The sequence below is a fragment of the Hordeum vulgare genome, chromosome 5H (assembly GCF_904849725.1).
Source record: "Hordeum vulgare subsp. vulgare chromosome 5H, MorexV3_pseudomolecules_assembly, whole genome shotgun sequence".
In the NCBI taxonomy this organism is placed as follows: Eukaryota; Viridiplantae; Streptophyta; class Magnoliopsida; order Poales; family Poaceae; genus Hordeum; species Hordeum vulgare.
Window position 1 is genome coordinate 537,277,992 of NC_058522.1, and position 6,000 is coordinate 537,283,991.

The window sequence follows — 6,000 nt, forward strand, 5'->3', positions numbered from 1 at the left end:
ATCAAATGAGGTCATCCTATATATCAATCTTCGTTTCCGGACTATTCCGGAAACCCTCGTGACGTCCGTGATCTCATCCGGGACTCCGAACATCATTCGGTAACCAACCATATAACTCAAATACGCATAAAACAACGTCGAACCTTAAGTGTGCAGACCCTGCGGGTTCGAGAACTATGTAGACATGACCCGAGAGACTCCTCGGTCAATATCCAACAGCGGGACCTGGATGCCCATATTGGATCCTACATATTCTACGAAGATCTTATCGTTTGAACCTCAGTGCCAAGGATTCGTATAATCCCGTATGTCATTCCCTTTGTCCTTCGGTATGTTACTTGCCCGAGATTCGATCGTCAGTATCCGTATACCTATTTCAACCTCGTTTACCGGCAAGTCTCTTTACTCGTTCCGTAATACAAGATCCCGCAACTTACACTAAGTTACATTGCTTGCAAGGCTTGTGTGTGATGTTGTATTACCGAGTGGGCCCCGAGATACCTCTCCGTCACACGGAGTGACAAATCCCAGTCTTGATCCATACTAACTCAACTAACACCTTCGGAGATACCTGTAGAGCATCTTTATAGTCACCCAGTTACGTTGCGACGTTTGATACACACAAAGCATTCCTCCGGTGTCAGTGAGTTATATGACCTCATGGTCATAGGAATAAATACTTGACACGCAGAAAACAGTAGCAACAAAATGACACGATCAACATGCTACGTCTATTAGTTTGGGTCTAGTCCATCACGTGATTCTCCCAATGACGTGATCCAGTTATCAAGCAACAACACCTTGTTCATAATCAGAAGACACTGACTATCATTGATCAACTGGCTAGCCAACTAGAGGCATGCTAGGGACGGTGTTTTGTCTATGTATCCACACATGTAAATGAGTCTTCATTCAATACAATTATAGCATGGATAATAAACTATTATCTTGATACAGGAATTATAATAATAACTATACATTTATTATTGCCTCTAGGGCATAATTCCAACAGTTATATGATCTCATGGTCATATGAACAAATACTTGACACGCAGAAAACAGTAGCAACAAAATGACACGATCAACATGCTACGTCTATTAGTTTGGGTCTAGTCCATCACATGATTCTCCTAATGATGTGATCCCGTTATCAAGTGACAACACTTGTCTATGGTCAGGAAACCTTGACCATCTTTGATCAACGAGCTAGTCAACTAGAGGCTTACTAGGGACAGTGTTTTGTCTATGTATCCACACATGCACTGTGTTTCCAATCAATACAATTATAGCATGGATAATAAACGATTATCATGAACAAAGAAATATAATAATAACTAATTTATTATTGCCTCTAGGGCATATTTCCAACACTGCAACCAACTGCCGAAAGTCTTCTCGTGTTCCCCTTTAATCCAAGAGTCAGCCTTCCCTCGGTTTCCGGAGCGTAGAATATTCTTGTGTCTCACGATATACGGAGCCACCACGCTGGAATTGTGTAGAACTGTGTAGTGTGCTTGAGAGAAAGAATGCCCGTCCATACATACTTTTGCTTTCCTTCCTAGTGTGCCTTTTCCTGTCAGCCTACCCTCATACCGAGATTCAGGAACACCAATCGGCTTAAGGTCAGGAAGAAAGTCCACACAAACTCAATGACCTCCTCTGTTCCATAGCCCTTGGAGATGCTTCCTTCTGGCCTAGCACGGGTACGAACATATTTCTTTAAGACTCTCATGAACCTCTCGAAGGGGAACATATTGTGTAGAAACACAGGACCGAGAATTCTAATCTCTTCGACTAGGTGAACTAGGAGGTGTGTCATTATATTGAAGAAGGATGGCGGGAACAACAACTCAAAGCTGACCAGACATTGGACCACATCAATCTGTAACCCTGATAGACTTTCTCGATCGATTACCTTCTGAGAAATTGCATTGAGGAATGCACATACCTTCACAATTGCCAGGCGATCATTTTCCGGTAGAATTCCCCTCAATGCAACCGGAAGAAATTGCGTCATAAGCACGTGGCTGTCATGAGACTTTAGGTTTTGGAATTTTTTGTCTTTCATATTTACGATTCCCTTTATATTCGACGAGAAGCCAGTCGGGACCTTGATACTGAAAAGGACTTCAAAGAAGATTTCCTTCTCTTCCTTAGTAAGAGCGTAGCTGGCACGCCCTTGAAACTGCCCTGGATGCATGCCATCTCTTCCTTTATGACGTTCCTGGTCCTCCCGTGCTTCCGGTGTATCTTTTGACTTCCCATACAAGCCCAGGAAGCCTAGAATATTCACGCAGAGATTCTTCGGAAGGTGCATCACGTCGATTGCGAGCGGACCTCATGGAATTCCCAGTAGGGTAGCTCCCAAAATATAGATTTCTTCTTCCACATGGGTACGCGCTTATCAGGGCCGTTAGGAACAGGTTGGCTGCCAGGACCCTTTCCAAAGATTACTTTTAAATCTTTGACCATATCAAATACTTCAACACCAGTACGGATGACAGGCTTCCCCCGGGGTTCTGCCTTGCCATTGAAATGCTTGCCTTTTTTCTTTAAGGGATGCTTGGGCGGACGACGATTGTATGGATACACATTCTTCCTACATTTGTCCACATATATACTTTCTGTCTGATCCAAACAGTGTGTCCATGCATTGTATCCCTTGTTTGACTGTCCTGAAATGTTACTAAGAGCAGGAGAATCATTGATGGTTACGAAAAGCAACGCTTGAAGGTCAAATTCCTCTTGTTTGTACTCGTCCCACACACGTACACCTGGTTCGGCCCACAGCTGTAAAAGTTCATCAACTAATGGCCTTAGGTACACATCAATATCGTTGCCGGGTTGCTTTGGACCTTGGATAAGCACTGGCATCATAATGAACTTCCGCTTCATGCACAACCAAAGAGGAAGGTTGTAGATACATAGAGTAACGGGCGAGGTGCTGTGACTGCAACTCTGCTCCCCAAAAGGATTCATGCCATCTGTACTCAGACCTAACCATAAGTTCCTTGCGTCAGCTGCAAATCTTGGGAACTCTCTCTCGATTTTTCTCCACTGCCGACCATCAGCGGTGTGCCTCAACTTATCGTCTTTCATACGATCTTCCATGTGCCATCGCAACAACTTCGCATGATCTTTATTTCTGAACAGACGTTTCAACCGTGGTATTATAGGAACATACCACATCACCTTGGCAGGAACCCTCTTCCTGGGTGGCTCGCCCTCAATATCACCAGGGTCATCTTTTCTGATCTTATACCGCAATGCAGTGCATACCGGGCATTTATCCATATTCTCGTACTTCTCACCGCGGTAGAGGATGCAGTCATTAGGGCATGCATGTATCTTCTGCACGTCTAATCCTAGAGGGCAGACAAGCTTCTTTGCTTCGTACGTGCTGGCGGGCAATTCGTTCTTTCTTGGAAGCATCTTCTTCATCAGTACCAGCAACTTTTCGAATGACGAGTCAGTCACACCGGTCTCTGCCTTCCACTTCAGCAATTCCAGTGTGCTACCCAGCTTCTTCTGGCCATCTTCACAAGTTGGGTACAACAATTTGTTGTGGTCCTGTAACATCTGCTCGAACTGCAACCTCTCCTTTTCTGTGTCGCAACCTTGCCGTGCATCAGAAATGACCCGGCCAAGATCATCAGCGGGCTCATCTGGTTCCCGTTCTTCATCCTGATCTTCTTCTTCATTGTCTTCCATTGCGGTATCATCATACTCAAGGAACATAGATCGGTAGTTGTCATCATCGTTCTCTTCTTCTTCATCGTCGTCTTCCATCATAACCCCTCTTTCTCCGTGCTTGGTCCAAACATTATAGCCCGACATAAAACCGGACCGAAGCAGGTGGCTCTAAATGACTCTTGAGGAAGTGTAATCCTTCTCATTCCGACATTCAACACATGGACAAAACATATAGCCACCACCATGCTTGTCCGCATCGGCTGCATCTCGAAAAGAATGCATGCCTTCTCTGTAAGCGGCTGTGCGTCGATCACCGTACATCCATGGATGGCTCATCTGTGTTATACGACAGTATATCAAATACAATCACGATCCTAAAAATTAGTACCGCACGGTCTAAACGAGGAAATATAGTTGCTAACCTTTTAGAATAAGTAGAAACAAAGAGGAAGAGGTTTAAGCGTGGCTCGGACATCTCATATCGTAGTTGTGTTCGGTGAACTGAAGCGGCATCGCTCTAACACACATTTCAACAAACACCTGTAGTGCATCAAAAAAAGTGGAGAGCAAGCACCCACCCACAATCCTTCATCCAAGAAAAATGCAAGGAAGAGGGGAGAGGGGGGCTGTGCTATATATAGGCAGAGAACTTTAGTCCCGGTTTGAGACACAAACCGGGACTAAAGGTGGCGCACATGCGGGCTGCACACCGCGTAGCCCTTTAGTCCCGGTTTGGGACACGAACCGGGACTAAAGGCTCCTTACGGGTCGGGACTAAAGCCTCGAGGAAGGCATTGGGAATTGGGGCGACGTGGCCGGGACCAGAGGCAGGCCGGGACTAAAGGGTCCAGGTCAACGGCCCGTTTTCCACTAGTGCGTATTACAAGTTTGTCGAAGTCACAACCTCGTTCCAACAAACTACAACCTTTGATTATGACACTTCCTGTAAAACGGACACTTACTCGATAGGCTATTCTGATGTCTCACAATTCTAAGTCGAAACTACACATCTTTCCCATACATTTTTCTTGAATTTATTGTGCCAAAACCTGTGGGTGTTACCCGGCCTGATTCGTAAGCATTGTTCCGTCATACTCTTGGAACTCTTTATTGTGCTGAGTATTTGATCAAGTGTATAACAAAATCATAAAGAATCACGGCAGGTCCTAGGGAAATATCTATAGGAAAGGTAGGGTATTCGAACGTGTCAAGAGGAGGAGATTATATAGGAAGCAGAATCCTTAAGAAGGGACGGTTGGTCTATGGTACATGTAAAATTTAATGTCCAATGTCTAGATGATGGGTGGAACGTATAAAGAACACACAAGTGTGATCCATCCCAAGCTCAGCTATTATGTGGGTCGCATTATGACTACTATAGGTTTTTTTTGTCTGTGTTTCATATTTTCGAAAGAAAGCTAGTGGAGCCTTGTGAGCCAAATGCAATTCTGCCGCTATGCTCATCATTTGTTATGTATGCCTCCTTTGCTCATAGGAAAACTCAGTAAAAACACATAATAGGATGTTTTCGGTTCGATGCACCACTCATTCGACCGGCTCAAAGGATTGGACCAAAAAAATGCTATTTTTTCTTTGATTCATATGGAAACTCAAGAATTTACAATCCCTACTAACCTAATTTTAGAATTACTGGACAGAAGATTACAAGAACAAGATTTTTTTGTCATATTAACATCCTAATTCAGGATCTAAACGGCGCATCGTTTAAGGCTTTAATCCCACTTACCAGTCTAACGGTTCAACAAAGTTTCTTTTTCATGAAAAAGGAGCTATCAAGTTAACAAAAAAAAAACTATGTGTGTGGCGCCGTTTACATCCGTAATCCTAGTTATATGTTTCATGTAGTTTGACTTTAATACAACTGTGTTTTCTCTATCATATAAAACAAACATCTATATTTGCAAAAGGTGCTCCCTATTACTCTATTTTGCTTATGCATTCCTATGATATTCTGGTGCTATGCATATTCTTAGATTTCAAAGGCTTGCGAACCAAGGAAGTCCTAAAACTCAACTGTATGGTTAAAGAGGTAAAGAAAATCACATGCATCCATACCAAGCGTCCTAATTAGGTCAAGTTATTTGGTCTATCTAGCATGTCGAGCTAGTTCTCTTATTTGTTCGCACGTCAAAAGAAGGTCATTTATCTTACTTTCCCCATAAGTGGAGATAGTCTAAACTTAAAAGCAATGCATCTCTTTTGCAACTAATTCTAAGACATTCTATAGGATCGAGAAGTTTTACGCTCCTAATTGCATTACGATGAATCCAATTCAGCCATGCAGTT